General features: G+C 37.3%; 1 long non-coding RNA gene across 2 annotated transcripts in view; it reads right to left on the bottom strand.

The window, feature by feature from the left end:
• LOC127483821 (uncharacterized) overlaps positions 1-17,335 on the bottom strand; it is a 136,735-nt gene that overhangs the window by 35,353 nt on the left and 84,047 nt on the right. For both annotated transcript variants that reach the window (XR_011380731.1, XR_011380732.1), the window contains exon 4: positions 421-517. This is a non-coding gene — a long non-coding RNA (uncharacterized lncRNA). The remainder of the gene's footprint in view (positions 1-420; positions 518-17,335) is intronic.

Here is a 17,335-nt window from a genome sequence, read left to right as displayed (position 1 = left end):
ATTCATTTACTAGATGTTAAATATGACTTTTGACACTGCAATGTTAAAGATGAAAATATTCCTCAAAATTATGTAATATTCTAACAGGAAAATGTTCTTATATGGGCATGCATAGTGGTATAAAAATAAGATCAAAATGTCTGCCTGATATATTTCAAAAGAGTTATATGATAATTAATAATAACTCCCATCTAATGAGTATTTACTGAATGCTCTACAAGTCCTTGAAAAAACATTTTAGCCTGCCTTAATTTCTTTTGAAAATATAATGGGAGTTTGATGATGTCCTTTGAAAATACTACTTCTTTGTCTTTGTTTAGTAATGGACTCTTATGTTGATTTCCAGTTTCATTCTGATCCATTTCCATTTACAGCTTAATCCTGTTTCCCATTCAAAACACTCTATGGGATAACATTTACCTTTTCATGACTTCCCAGCACAAATTAGCATTTTCTTTAACAGGATTCTTTGTCTTTCTCCATTTTTCATGTGCATATCAGATGAGTAGCTCTTGGTCTGGAACAATAGAGTGCAAAAGGAAAACAACTAAATAGAACTTGAATTAAAAAAGCCACCAAATTGATACTTTCATTATTGTACAAATGTCACAGATTAATCTTATGGTTAGATTCAAGCTGTTCACAGTAAAATTTTCAGTCAATGCATTTACCATTCTGTGAAGTCAGTATGGAAAAGTGGCTTAAAATGATTAACAACTTAAGTGTCAGTGAATTCTCATTCATCTACAAATCAAATATTAAACTCTCTAACATTTCAATCCATTTCCCTGCCACTTTTTAAAATAATGACTAATAAAACCACCAGCACATCCTAATGCAGACTCAATGCTCATAGTATGAGCCTCACAGACCCATCTGTCTAGATTCTTGATGTATATAAAAGTATAATTGTGAGGGGTTGTTGTGGTGCAGTGGGTTAAGCGATTGCCTATAATGCTGAAATCTTATATGATACACTAGTTTGAGTCTTGGCTTCTCCACTTCTGATCCAGCTCCCTGTTAATGCACCTGGGAAAGCAGCAAAGCAACAGAAGATGTTCCAAATATTTGGGCCCCTGCCACCTACATGGGAGACCACCCCCCACAACATGTACATCATATATGGGAGCCAGTTCCAGTCCCAGCTGCTCCACTGCTGATCTAGCATCCTGCTAATGAGCCTGGGAAATCAGCAGAAAATGGTCCTATATACTCTGAGGAGACCCTTATGAAGCTCCTGGTTCCTGGCATTGGCCTGGCCCAGCCCTGGCCATTGCAGCCATTTAGGGAGTGAACCAGTGGATGGAAAACCTCTTTCTATCTCCCTTTCTAACTATGCCTTTCAAATATATAAAAAATAAATCTTTTTAAAAAAGGTTTTGTTACAATCTAACTCCATATTAGAAAACACTAACAATATCCATTCTTCAAAATATTTCAGTCACTAGGCATTTCCAAATGCACATCACTAAGAATACTATTAGTATTCAAGAGATCAACTGTATGTGTATGTGTAAGGATTTTCAAAGGATTTGAGAAACCAAGTTAGATTACCCTTTTCCTTAGAGGCTATCTTTTCCTACTTTTTTTTTCTTTTAGCATACCGTCTATAAATCCTATTTCTATTTCTCATCACAGAGGAGCCTGTTGCCAATATTAGCCAGTTGTGATGGCTAAAGTAATAGTAATATTATATGTTATGTAGACATTGAAATATTTAATAAAATATAACATTAAACTCATGATTCTGGGAGATTAGAAACTGGTAGGGAAAGATTATGTAACAAACACTGGTGAGCTTTCAGAAATACTGTTCTAATAACAAGAACAATTCAGGCCTGATGAACATATTGATATTTGGTTTGAGGCCAGATATATTATAATTAGAGAACCAACTATTTCATATATACACATCCATATATCAATATTCATATATCAGAGAATTTAACACACACACACAAATGAGGCTAATACAAAAGTATAACTTTTAGACACTGGATATCTGAAACAGATGGTTTACCATATTAAGATGTACATATAGAGAACTGATGCCCTTGTGGTATAGTCAAAGCAGCACAGTTCCTTTTCACACTTCTAGGAAATGGAGTTAGCCTTGCAGCCAGAGATGGCAAAAGTTTATTCCTTTTAATTAAAAGATAAGTTTATCTTGTTACAAATGTTTGCAATCCATGCACAGTATTTTTTTTTTAACTTTTATTTAATGAATATAAATTTCCAAAGTACGATTTATGGATTACAATGGCTTCCCCCACATACCGTCCCTCCCACCCACTACCCTCCCCTTTCCCACTCCCTCTCCCCTTCCATTCACATCAAGATTCATTTTCGATTATCTTAATATACAGAAGATCAGCTTAGTATACATTAAGTAAGGATTTCAACAGTTTGCTCACACAAAAACAAAAAGTGAAAAATCATAGATGATTTTTTTAAAATGATGATGAAATCAGATCAGACCTATTGTCATGTTTAATCCCAGTGAGAGTCAAGTTGGGAGTTGACAATTTTTTTTTTTTTTTTTTTTTTACAGAGGATCAGTTTAGTATACATTAGGTAAAGATTTCAACAGTTTGCACCCCCATAGAAACACAAAGTGAAATATATTGTTTGAGTACTCGTTATAGCATTAAATCTCAATACACAGCACATTAAGGTATCCTACATGAGGAGTAAGTGCACAGTGACTCCTGTTGTTGACTTTACCAATTGACACTCCTGTCTATGGCATCAGTAGTCTCCCTATGCTCCGGTCATGAGTTTCCAAGGCTATGGAAGCCCTCTGAGTTCTCCGATTCTTATCTTGTTTAGACAAGGTCATAGTCAAAGTGGAGGTTCTCTCCTCCCTTCAGAGAAAGGTACCTCCTTCTTTGAAGACCTGTTCTTTCCACTGGGATCTCACTCGCAGAGATCTTTTGCCAGAGTGTCTTGGCTTTCCATGCCTGAAATACTCTCATGGGCTTTTCAGCCAGATCCGAATGCCTTTTTAATTTAATATTTTATTTATTCTGTGATATAATGTATTTTTAATTTAGCAAAAATTATTGCTAATGTTGTAAAGACAGAAGTACCTACTGGAGATAAAGTCTGTATTTTTCTCTTACCATTCTGTGTTGCTCCCCTCTCTTCATCTCCTCCCATTTATGTTCTCTTTTTTTAAAACAATTAGTCAATTGAAAGGCACAGTTAGAGAAAGAGGGATAGGCAAAGAGGGAGGGAGGGAAGTGGAAAAGAGAGGGAGAGGGAGAGGAAGAGAGAGAAAAAGAGAGAGAGAATTTTCCATCTGCTGGTACACTCCCCAAGCTGGGCCAGGCTGAAACTAGGAGCTTCATTCAGGTCTCCTATGTGGGTGAAGAGGCCCAAGCACTTGGGCCATCATCCGCAGCTTTCCCAGGCTCTTTAGCAAGGAGTTGGATGGGAAGTGGAGCAGCTGGGGCTAGAACCAGCACCCATATGGGCAGCAGTTTAACCCACTGTGGCACAGCAACAGCCTGCTATGTTCTCTTCTTTACTCCCCAATACCCTTTATCCAAAAATATCTCGTATATCAAAGAAGTTTATATATCTCACTTTTTAAAATACAAGTAAAGCACCACAGCTGGTAAATTGGATTTGTTCCAGACAAATTCAAGAGTATGAGTTGGTTGGGCGCTTACACATACCGTGGTAATCTGATGTTACTGAACATGTAGTGTACACAAGGGTAGATAAAAAAAAAAAAAAAAAAAAAAAAAAAAAAAAAAAAACTAAGAGATAAATTCCTCATGAATAGAGTGAAACTAAACAAGTAGAAATTTGAAAAAAATAGATATTATCTATAAAAGTCATAAATAGATTGATGATAGACTAGTATAAAGCCGTTCAAAATAGTATTGTACTTATTTAGTGAAATAATATGGGTCAAAACAACCATGCTAGAAGTAACAGCATAGTAAAGTATCAGTAGGTATGAACCATAAAAACTAAGGCTTGAAATATTACCCAGATAAGTCTAATATGGCTATCCTTAACCACACTGAAATCTAGCATTGAATGCTATTACAATTCCAACATTTCTCTCAAGCTTTCATACATACTAAATTATTCCTTAAGTTAATTCTTAATTTTAAAAATTGCTTGCCTAACAAACAATATATGTTACTACATTATATATATATATATAAAACTATATATATAAAACTATATATATATATATATATATATTATGTAAACTTCACTTAAAAACAAACAAAACACAGAGCAGGTATTTGGCCTGATCAGAAATCTGGATTGAAACCCCGGTTCCCAACTTTGTCCCTGCAATCACTGTAGCCACTGGAGGAATGAACTAGTGAAAGGGACCATTCATATTCATATTCATTCATTCATTCTTTCTTTCTCTGGGAAAAAAGGCCTAAAACAAAAAAATCATTATTATAATACTTTGACATATTTTATACGTTCTTAAAAATGCTACTGGTCTTTAAAGAAATTAAATCCCTACTGTATTTAAAACTTGAATCTTGCTTTTTATTTATGGCATAAATTTATTTTGAGAGTCACCGCTTTTGGGAAATTTAAATGCTTTTTCCTATTTTATTACGGTATTGTTCAAAACTTCATTAAGTAAGCATCCCTTTTAAACATTGGTTGGCTCGATAAATGGTCATTAACTTTTTATGATAGTAAGAAAAGTAAATTACAGACCTGAACATCACAGGATATGTTAGGTTTTCAGTCAGTCGTAAATGTAAGAATGTACTGTCCCACTCCTTCAGATTTTGTTGTTTATTTTCTTAGTTGCTGCAAGGATCACCTGCTGCCAGGTCACAGATGAATCTTTCCCTTGGATCTGCATCACAGCTTTACCCCAGGCTGAATTTCCTACCAGTTCTTGAACCATGCATGGTATAAAGCCCCAGATGCTCATTTCAAATGACAATTTCGGGGGATATCTCAGCTGCTGAATACTCTCAAAGCATTGCAATATAACCTCTCCTGCATCTGATCTTGCTTGCTTATTCCATCACAGATCTTTATACTGTGACAACCTCCAATAAATTTCCTATATATCAATGTATATTTTAGAGTCTATTCCTAGAGAACTTACTCAAATAGAATTGTTTCAGTTTTTTTTTTTACAGGTAAATGGGAATTTTATTTTGATGTCTCCTGATAGCAAAGGCAAATGAAAGAAATCATATCTCTTCCATGGGTTTTTTAATAATATAATAATTTTATCCCTTTTTTCCATTCTTCTGGATTTTAAAAGTAACATCTTGGATATAGCATTAACTATTATTTTTATATTTGCCATAGCAAACTTTTATGTGTACCTATTCTGTGCCAGGTATTTCTCAAGTACTGAATCTCCATTATTAAATTTAACATTCTAAAGTGTATTGATTTGTATTTTTTTGAAAGGCAGAATGACAAAGAGAGAGAGAGGGAGGAAGGAAGGGAAGGAGAGAGATATCTTCAATCTGCTGGATCACTTGCTAAATGCCAACAACAGCCTGAGCAGGGTCAAGTCAAAATCAGTAGCCATGAACCCCATTAGGGTATCTCATGTGGGTGGCAAGAATTCCAATATTTGATCCATCATCTGCTACCCCCCGGGATGCACATTAGCAGGAAGCTATCATTAGAAGTGGAGATAGGACTTGAGCTCAGGCACTCCAATATGGGATGTAAGACTCCCAAGTAGCAACCAAATATTTGTACCATAATGTTCACTCAAATTATTACAATTTTTGCAGGACCAAACCATCTATATAAATAGTTTCTATACTATAGTTGGGGTTTTTATATTTTTTTTCAAATGTAGTCCTGAGGTCTCTCTTTATGAGTAGCCATAAGCCAAAATAGCCACTTTCTAGTTCAGCCCTGAGTGAGAGAAAGTTATATTTCAGCATGTAGTTCAAGTGAGACACAATGAGGAAATAAAAGCAAAATGCATGCAGCAGAAGGAATTTATTAGCAACAGGTCCTGAAAACATCAGGGGTATCAGTGGGAAGTCTGGAGGTGACAGGGTCCTCAATCAACTGGTATGGAGGTGGTGGAAGCTGAGAGTACCTGGGGTTCCATGCCTTTAAAGTCCATGGGCATTACCCCCTCGGGGCTTGTAGACTGGCTAAGTTAAAGAAAATATCCACTAAGGGTAGAAATTGAATGACCCTGATTTTGAGCACTAGGTTTTATTGCAGTTGGCAATTATGTAGTAAGCTGGATTGGGGTCAGACCAATGAAGAACAAGTGTGCTATGTGGCAAATAATCACACAGGGGAAAGAATTTTAACTAGGCCAACATGATGTGGTATGACTGAGTTTCAAACAACTATGACATGCCTAAAAATGGATGCCAAAGGCAGCACTTATATTAAACATATTTAAGACATTCAAAAATTGATTTTTATTTATGATTCAAGGAATATCTTTTTAATATCAAATTTCCTTGGACAGGATTATGCTTTTATTATTATTCTCCCATACTACAAATGAAAGGAGAGTATATATTAACAATTCATAATGATGTTACATCACATGAATTTTTGTGTTTGGTTACTTAATATTATTTGTCTTGTGCTAATATTACATATATTAATGCTTCCTGTGTGTGTTGTATAGACATTTCACAAACATGCTTTTAAAAATACCTATGTTTTTCTTAACCTCATGTTAAATTATGTTTAAAAGATGCGGAAGTGGGGCCAGCACTGTGGTGCAGCGGGTTAAAGCCCTGGCCTGAAGCGCCGGCATCCCATATGGGCGCCGGTTCTAGTCCCGGCTGTTCCTCTTCGATCCAGCTCTCTGCTATGGCCTGAGAAAGTAATAGAAGATGGCCCAAGTCCATGGGCCCCTACACTCACATGGGAGCCCTGGAAGAAGCTCCTGGCTCCTGGCTTCGGATCAGCACAGCTCTGGCCGTTATGGCCATCTGGGGAGTGAACCAGCAGATGGAAGACCTCTCTCTCTGTTTCTACCTCTCTCTGTGGCTCTGTTTTTCAAATAAATAAAATAACTCTTAAAAAAGATTCAGAAGTTATGAAAAAACAGATCCTCTCTTAAGGATGGCATGGGCATTTAGCCTTGTAGTTGAGTTGCCAAATAAGATACCTGTGTCTCACGTTGGAGTACCTTGGTTTGATACCTGGATCTGGCTCCTGATCCTAACCTCTTGGTAAGGTGAACTCTGGGAGTGGTTGTGATGGCTCAATTAATTGAGTCCATGCTACATGCACAGCTGACCAGGATTGAGTTCTCAGCTTTTATCTGGACGAACCCAACTGATGTGGATATTTGGGAAGTGAACCAGTGTATGACAGCATTCAGTCAATCTAGGTGAACTCCTAGACAAATCAAATAGTTTAAAACTTCAATTTAAAAAATTAGCTAAATATGAATATTTCTTTGATTTTAATAAGTTTGTAATATAACACACTTAATTATTTTAATGAGAACTAGGCATTCTGAACTTGCAAAATTTCTTACATTACTTATTGATCAGATAAGTTATTACTTTTAAATAAACATCTAAGTTTGAAAACATAATTTGGGACATGCTCAGGCTGACTTGCCCCAAGTGGTGGAGTTGGAAGCATACCAGGGGATTCCAATTCAATCCCATCGAGGTGGCATGTACCAATGCCATCTCACTGTTCCAGGTGATCAATTTCAGTTCACAGTTGGTCATGGTGGAGGGACTGGGAGTCAAAGGGAGCACATAGACAAGTCTAGTACCTGCTAACGCTAACTGATGGAGTAAATAAAGGGGAGAGTGATCCAACATGGGAAGTGAGATACTCAGCAGACTCATAGAATGGCAGATGTCCTAAATAGCACTCTGGCCTCAGAATCAGCCCTAAAGGCATTCGGAGCTGGCTGAAAAGCTCATGAGAGTATTTCAGGCATGGAAAGCCAAGACACTCTGGCAAAAGATCTCTGCGAGTGAGATCCCAGTGGAAAGAACAGGTCTTCAAAGAAGGAGGTACCTTTCTCTGAAGGGAGGAGAGAACCTCCACTTTGACTATGACCTTGTCTAAACAAGATAAGAGTCGGAGAACTCAGAGGGCTTCCATAGCCTTGGAAACTCATGACTGGAGCATAGGGAGATTACTGATGCCATAGACAGGAGTGTCAATTGGTAAAGTCAACAACAGGAGTCACTGTGCACTTACTCCTCATGTAGGATCTCTATCCTTAATGTGCTGTACATTGAGATTTAATGCTATAACGAGTACTCAAACAATATATTTCACCTTGTGTTTCTATGGGGGTGCAAACTGTTGAAATCCTTACTTAATGCATACTAAACTGATCCTCTGTAAAAAAAAAAATAAATAAATAAATAAATTATCAATTCCCAACTTGACTCTCACTGGGATTAAACATGACAATAGGTCTGCTCTGATTTCGTCATCATTTAAAAAATCATCTATTATTTTTCACTTTATGTTTCTGTGTGGGAGCAAACTGTTGAAATCCATACTTAATGTATACTAAGCTGATCTTCTGTATAATAAGATAATCGAAAATGAATCTTGATGTGAATGGAAGGGGAGAGGGAGTGGGAAAGGGGAGGGTTGTGGGTGGGAGGGACGGTATGGGGGGGAAGCCATTGTAATCCATAAGTCGTACTTTGGAAAATTATATGCATTAAATAAAAGTTTAAAAAAAAATTTAAAGCTGAGAAGCTAATAATTCAAAAAAAAAAAAAAAAAGAAAACATACAGAATATTTTAATTTTTCCCAGTGGTCAGCTTGAACACAATTTTCATGATCCTTACTTTTAAAATCTGTATAATATGTAGTGCAGTGAGTTAACTTTGAATTCCCATGTGATGTTTTCATAAGACAGACTGCTGAAACATTGGTCACCAAGTATAGATTTAGAAAATGAATAGTTTAGAAATGAATAGTTCTTCTTTTGTCTATATTTTTAATGCAAGATGAATTGATTACAGGTAGTCATTAGGTGTGTTCATGGGCTCTTCCATTTTACCAAATGTTCATGTATGACTAATTTCTATTACCTACCTCCCAAGGTTCTCTGTGAAATAATTACTTCAGTTAAAATTAAAATGGGTGAGTGTGTAAATACTAGAAATAATAATGGTAAAGAAAGAATGTACATGCAAAGTAATGGAAAACTTTTTTTTTAAGTAATAGTTTTGTTCTGAAAAAAACATCAAGTTTAAAAATATGAAAGATCACAGTGAACAAAAACTCAAGTAGTTTTTAAAAAATGTGACAGGAATTAATTTTATATGCTTTGGTGTCTTAATACGTTTAGACTGCTATTACAGAATACCATAGACTGGGTGGCTTGAATAACAAACACTTATTTTCTCCATTCCGGAAGCTGAGACATCTAAGATTAATTCCCCCCCCCCAAAAAAAAAATTAATTCCCACAAAGACAGAAACACTAAACTGAGACAAGTAAACCAGATTTTTCTTGTCAGTGATGGAACAAATATAACATTTACACATGACTGGCTTTCCTACACAAATACATACACCTCACGTATAGGCCAAATGGCCCATGAATTAGATATGGAAGAGAAACATAAAGCAGTACCTTACAAGAGGGAAGGTCTGTCCGTATACAGGAAGGCAGGGGAGTGGAAATGTTCCATTCACAAGCAGCAGTTGGTGGGCCGAAAGAAAAGACGAGCACCAAGAAGACGGGCACAGCACCTTAAGGTGAGTTCCCGCGCAGAGAAGCCCTACTTTCCTCTTCCACTGCTTTTATAGCCCCGGCGCACAGGTCCCAGATGTAAGGTGCATTGTGGGAAGGTGGAATTTTTTTTTTTAAGATTTATTTATTCATTTGAAAGGCAGAGTTACAAAGAGGCGGAGGCAGAGAGAGGTCTCCCATCCACTGGTTCATTCCCCAGATGGCTGCAACAGCCAGAGCTGTGCCAATCTGAAGCCAGGAGCCAGGAGCTTCTTGCGGGTCTCCCATGCGGGCATAGGGCCCAAGGACTTAGGCTATCTTCTACTGCTTTTCCAGGCCATAGCAGAGAGCTGGATCGGAAGTGGAGCAACTGGGACTTCAACTGGCACTGCAGGCGGCAGCTTTACCTACTACACCACAGCGCCAGCCCCAGGTGGATGTTTTGATTAACAGGTAACAGGTTTCTTTCAGAGCGAGGAAACAGATGATCATGGCCCAGGCTGCTCCAGACCCCAGCACCTACAAGACAGATTTCTGTGCTAGTCCCATGGCAGAGTGAGGCCAGAAGTGGGCCTCTTCCACCTCTCTTCAGATCTCACATCGCTCAGACAATTGTCAGGCTGTTCAGTGGGGCTGGAGTTTTTGAACCCTCAGACATAGGTAGAATGTCTTTCACAAGCAGGCTATCAGCTGTGGCTAGAAAGCTTGTTTCCAAGCCAATCAACATACCTTATGTGAAACCCCTGTCCAATGGGCACCCCCAGTGAATAGATAGCAATGCCTTAAAAACACCCAGGGGGGCGGCACTGTGGCACCTTAAGTTAACCCTCCACCTGCAGTGCTGGCATCCCAGTTTCTTGTCTCCACTGCTCTTCTTCTGATCCAGCCATCTCAATGAACTGGGAAGGCAGTGGAGGATGGCCCACGTGCTTGGGCTCCTGCACCCACATGGGAGACCTGGAAGAAGCTTCTGGCTTCGCATCGGCCCAGCTCCTGCCTTTGTGGCCATTTGGAGAGAGAACCAGCAGATGGAAGATCTGTCTGTCTGTCTCCCGTTCTCTGTCTGTAACTCTACCCTTCAAATAAAAAAACAAACAAACAAACAAACAAAAAACCCACCCTGGACACTTCCTCAAAGCCAGTGAACCATTCTTACCATTCTTGCACTCCACCTGCTCTCTTCTTGGACCACATTCTGTCGCTTGCCAAGTATCTTTGCAAATCATTTGCCAGCTTTTTATTTCTATACTGTGTTGAGGAAAAGAACTCATGAAACTCAATCCTGCAGCTGCCCTTCCCTCTGCAACTGGTAAAATGAGACTAAGTAGGAGTTCCAGGATTCCTTTTAGTCCAGAAGCAAAGAGATTTCGTGAAATCAAACTATTGTCACAAAATCTATGAGAATATTTTTAGATTATAAATTATTGAAAAAGTGATAAAAAGATTTGTTTTTACTTGTGATATTGTTGAAGTTATTCTTCTTCTTATGATCCTATGTGATATCTTGATCTGTCCCTAATCCTTAACTTGGTGAATACAGTTGGTTTTTTTTCTTTTTAAATATTTCTTATTTATTTGAGAGGCAGAGTTACAGACAAAGAGAGGGAGAGACAGAGAGAGGTATTTGAACTGTTGGTTCACTCTCCAAATGGCCTCAAAAGCCAGAGCTGGGTCGGAAGTGGAGCAGCCTGGCCTTGAACTGCTGGGCATATGAAACACTGATAACGCAGTAGCGTATGGGTGCTACTATGCCACAGCACCAACCCTGGTGACTACAGTTTTACAAACTAAAATTAATCATTGTTTCAATTAGTGTACTTTCAGTAACTCCTTAAACTTTGGCAACTATTACTTTTCCTCAGTCTCCTTATTTTTCATAATAATGTCATTCACATAAGCACAATACAATTGAATTCTCTATACTGGGATAAAATTGAGAAACTTGGTTCTCTAATAATCAAGATCATACCTGGAGGGCTATGTTTGATAATAAATCAATCTAAATATAGGCTCTTCGTTAATGAAAGAGGATTCTACTTTATACGTTTTAGTCAATGACAAATCTTTCCAAGGAAACAGACTTGAAAGTTGCAGTTTCCAGGGTATTAATCTACCAAGTGTTAAGAGAGGTCATTGCCTGGCTGACCTGGGACTTTTGATAAACGCTGGACTCCAAAGAGAGGTAGCTACTTAAATCCATGAGAGATCTGGGGAAATATGGTGAGAGTTTCTTTCACTTGTTTTCTAGATTTGGACTGGAAGAACAAATTGTAGAAGAAAAAGCATACATTATGAGATTTTTAAATCAAATTTCTTGAAAGAAGCTAATTATCTTAGCCTCAGTAGTAGCTTGACACTGTGTGCTAAAGGAGGCGTATTTAGTTAATTAGCAACTCCTGCTATGCCAAGGTAATTAAGTGGAGCCACACATAAAAAGAACAACGTGTTTTGGACATCAAGAATGCTCTTCATTACTATCAAAATAAGGGTACTGTTAAAATTGTTTTATTCAAGTATTCTTCAATTATCAGGGAAAAGCAAACTTTTCCTTAAAGAGATATTTTAGCCTGTGCAGGAGATATGATCTCTGTCACAACTACTCAGTTCTACTATTTTTAAGTCCAAATGGCAATAGACTAAGAGGAAGTTAATGGATATACCTGTGTTATAGTAAAAACGTTTTGAAAACAGAATATTAACCAACATAAGTAGCTGGTTGGCCCTTAGTCTTGGGAAATGTGTTTATATTTACTTTGGTATTCCTGATAAGAAATCAATCATGTGGATTTATATTCTTAAATATGTTTCTGACTCTTATAAAAGAAATCCAGGCCAGCTAATCCTCTGCCTGCGGTGCCAGCATCCCAGGTTCTAGTCCCGGCCGGGGCGCCGGATTCTGTCCCGGTTGCTCCTCTTCCAGGCCAGCTCTCTGCTGTAACCCGGGAGTGCAGTGGAGGATGGCCCAAGTGCTTGGGCCCTGCACCCGCATGGGAGACCAGGAGAAGCACCTGGCTCCTGGCTTCGGATCAGTGCGGTGCACTGGCCACAGCGTGCTGGCTGCAGCGGCCATAAGGGGGTGAACCAACAGAAAAGGAAGACCTTTCTCTCTGTATTTCTCTCTCTGTCCACTCTGCCTGACAAAAATAAATAAATAAATAAAAGAAATCAAAGGTTATGATTACATTGCCTTATATAATATTGAACATATGTTATAATCTAGAAATCTCATTTATCATTCTTCTTTTAATTTCTTTTTGGTAGACTGTATAATCCTTGTTTGTCTAATTCTCATTTAGACTAGGCTATTTTACTGGCTCTATAAATAATGAATTTTTTTATTTTTATTTTATTTGGCACAAATTGTTTCAAAACTGAAAATTATTCCTAGATAAAAATATAAGTACTTGCATGCGAATGTGTTTTGGATCCTAATTCTTTTATCTTAAATATTGTGTGTTCTAAAATAGTAATTTTTCAAACCTTTTGGCTGACTTCACAAAAAGATCTAGGCACCGGCATTGTGGTTGCAGCAGGTTAGGCTGATGGTTGAAACACTGTCATCTCCTTTCTGAGTGCCTGTTTGAGTCCCTGTTTTGGCCATTTGAGGAGTGAACCAGCAGACAGAATTCTCTCCTTATCCCTCTCTATCTCCATTACTTTGCCTTTCAAATAAATAGCAAATAAATCTTTTTTAAAAAAATAATAGGCGGATACAATGATTTCTAAACCAAAGCAATCTCTCATCTCTGGAGGAGAATCAAATTTGATTTAAATAGCTGACATCAAAATGTTTGAAACAACAAGAGTTAGAGAATAATTACTTCATAATCCTTAATCCACTATAACATATGATAGTTATGTATGCTTTCCTGTGTTTAATCTTCGGTCTTAAAACGAGATTGCTTTCCCAACTATGTGAATAATGCTGTTGTTTTTTCCACACCATGATGGTGGAAACAGGTGTTCTTGGAGAAGAACTTCTGCAGGTCTGGAGGACCATTAATGCAGAAAGAGAGCTGTTCTAACTTTTTAAATTACTTTCACTCATGACAGAATTTGAGCTTTGGTGCACCCAATCTAAATTCCTTTAAGTCACTGAGGACACTGAAAGAAAGTTTCACTCAAAGTTAAATTTCTGCATTTCACCCTGAGCACAGGATTTCTGAGTGACAAGCTTATTTCTTTGTCTTTACTAGATAATGTTCTTCATGGTCCAAAAACCTATGATTGGATGATAATGCAATATATATTGGTGAAGTAAAATTTCATGGGCTGATAACCAAAACCAGAGATTTAGTCAAGTCACAATTCTGGAATCTGGACCATTGATTGGGAATTTCTTCCTTTTCATAAGAGAACTTGGTGTCCTGCCATCTCCCTAGCCCTTGGTGTAATGACTCCTTTCTAGGCCATTGTTCTGAAAAAGTAGAATGATGTAATCCCTGCTTTAAGGTGTTTTTTCCAGTTATTCCATTTCATGGTGAAAATAACAGAGGGGCAGTCATTTAGACTAGTGGTTAAAATGGGCAGTTAGAACATTTGCATTCCACACTGAAGTATGTGACTCAACTTCTAGCTTTAGTCTCTTGACAATGCAGACCTTGGGAAACAGCAATGAATAGATCAAGTAATTGGGATCCTGACACTAATGTGGGAGACCAGGATTGAGTTCCTAGCTCCTGATATCCCCCCAGACCCAGTTGTTGCAGATATTTTGGGAGTGAACCAACAGTTGGGAGATTCCTTTCTATCTGTCTTGCTGCCTCTCAAATAAATAAATTCTTAAAATATTTAGAATGCTGTCAAACTAAGGGTTATCAGATTCTTTTCCACATTGTGTCATTGGCTGCAGGCACAAACAACTTCCCTTCACTAGGTTACATTTGTTTCTATTTTTTGCCTTCAAATAGGCTATTATGAAGAAAATAGTATCCTTCTTGGAGCAATTTATTGAAAGGCACAAAAAATATTTGACATATTTCAAGATATTGGCATTTCTGTAAAGACTTTCCAAAGCTCAAGCCTCAGCAAACTAAACATCTGAGAACCAAGTGAATTTGTAGCAACATAGTAATATAAAAATTTTTTCTCACGCACAACAGATATTAGTATCTTTCTATCAAGAATAGAGAAAATCTTAATACTGAATTCTTTTTCAAGTTGACTTAATTCGCAGTTTAAATCTTAACAATTGTAATACTCCACTTCCAGGGAGCAATTTCAAAATTAGCACTCTTTAGCTCCACATTACTCAAAGTGACACAGGCAAAAAAATGTTAGATATCTGAAAATTCCAAATTATCAAACCATGTTAACAGAATCCTCTCTCACCTGTCTCTGTTGAAATGTTCCATTTTGTTGGCAGGTTTCTCAGTTTCTCTCATGTTACAAAATGGTCAGCACAAACACCCATTTCTGTACTTTGTGTCAGAGGAAATGATTCCAGAAAAGTCCCAGGTCTCTGCTTATTGTCTGATCTAATCAGCTTACCTACAGGTAGAATTCTCCGAATGGCAAGCTTGAACAACGCCCTACCAGCCGGATGAACTGAAAGTAGAGTGAGGATTATGCCACACACAAAAAAATCAAAGTTCTTTTACAAGAAAAAAGGTGGAAACATATGCAGTACAAAGAACAGATGCCTACAACTTGTTGAATCATGCTGAAAAACATGAAAATTTGATTTTTTGGTAGGTCATAGTAACTCCTAGTACATATATTTTGTAAATGTTAACAAACCCTCAATTTAATAATCTCTTAGAGTTTTAATGGGGTTATCATTTACAATATGTAGAATATTACTTTGTTTCTGAAATAAGAGAAAAATAATAATTTTATGATTCTTTTCATAGTTTTTGATAGTGAAAGCAATTATATCTTAAAATTGTGTCCATAACTGAAAAAAACTACACTTACTTAATATAGCTGTGATCTCTAGGGTGTTGTTTCTTCTGAAACTTATTTTTCTCCCCTGAACACCTTTAGAATGGAGATGGAAGTTTCAGCTTAAAGGTGCTATTGCATTTTTAGTTAATATTAGATTTTCTTCAACGGACGGATTTCTATACTTCTCTTTTCTAATGCTCTTAACATGTTAAAATGCATTATGCCATCCTTTTTAGAAAAACTTTTTATAGACGATAAACATACTATGTCATTTAGTACTCCTGAAACTATAAATGCCATTTTTTTTTTGACAGAGTTGGACAGAGAGAGAGAGAGAGAGAGAGAGAGAGAAAGGTCTTCCTTCTCTTGTTCACCCCCCAAATGGCTGCTACGGCCGGCACACTGAGCCAATCCAAAGCCAGGAGCCAGGTGCTTCCTCCTGGTCTCACATGTGGGTGCAGGGCCCAAGCAATTGGGTCATCCTCCACTGCCTTCCTGGGCCACAGCAGAGAGCTGGACAGGAAGAGGAGCAATCGGGACAGAATCCAGCGCCCCAACCGGGACTAGAACCCGGTGTGCTGGCGCCTCAGGTGAAGGATTAGCCAAGTGAGCTTTGGCACTGGCCTATAAATGCCATTTTAACATCTATATTCGACCTAAGCCATTTGTTCCAATACCGATGTAATCTTTTCAAATTTGTGTTAATATTCCTATGTACTTGATTTAATCCATAGAACTTCTTTGTTTTGCAATAAAATACTCTAAATTTTTAGAAATACCCATTATTAAAAAAAAAAAACCTGCTCTCAGAAATCTAAAACCTTGGCTTTTGCCTAACAGTCCTTCCTCTGTTATTATAAACTTAAGGTTTGTATCCTCCATTCTGTCTTGGTGCTTGTCAGCTCTCAACAGTATCACAGGGAAGATCTTTCTTTCCTTCTTACTGAAATAGTTAATAACTTGAGCATTAACTCCTTTGAGCATTGATGTTCTTGTCTGCAATATGATTATAATTTATACTCCTCTCAGCAGAATTGTTGAGATTGAATATAATAACCTATATGGAGTTTTTAGTGCAACACCTGACACAAGGAGCTGCTTAACAGGTGAATGAAATAGATTTCATTCTGTAATGCCTCCATAGTGAATGGATTCGACAGTAAAAACCATTCTTCTAATACTAGCCATTCCTGGGTTTATAAAGTCTCACATTATGGATATCTCCCTGTACACAGATAATTCAAACTTTTATGTCTTCCTTCTAGATTCCTGCAACTGCTCATGCCTGTAAATGCTTATTTTGTTCTATAGGATAAAATATTCATTATTTAAAAAAAAACAGTATTCCCTTCTATCTCCTATTTGAAAAACAGTATAGCATTTATGAAACCCTACAGTTACACTTTTTATTATTTTTCCATTTTTTCCCAAACTCTAGTTTCTGGGTCCTGCTTTGCATTTTTGTTTCTTCATATTCTGTATCTTTTTGTCATCTTTCTTAGGTCATTTTTCCATTTTTGTAAGGGCACAATCCATCACATGTGCTATTTTAGAGGCAGAAAGATATTCTGTTAATATTTTGATTTTTATCAATGTTGACACCTGTTACTTTGAGCTGAAGTATTCACCATCGCTAGTCTAGATCTGGATCACTATACTGTCCTCAGGCTCTTTCTCTGTATCTTTATATTTTCCCCTTATGAACTCTTTATCACATGTCCAGGACTAAAGGATTATAAAATTCCTGAATTTTTATTAAGAAACTGGAGGGGC

This window comes from Oryctolagus cuniculus, chromosome 12 (genome assembly GCF_964237555.1).
Source record: "Oryctolagus cuniculus chromosome 12, mOryCun1.1, whole genome shotgun sequence".
NCBI classification, from domain to species: domain Eukaryota; kingdom Metazoa; phylum Chordata; class Mammalia; order Lagomorpha; family Leporidae; genus Oryctolagus; species Oryctolagus cuniculus.
The sequence above is the reverse complement of the archived record's forward strand: the minus strand, read 5'-3'. Positions and strand labels throughout refer to the sequence as shown.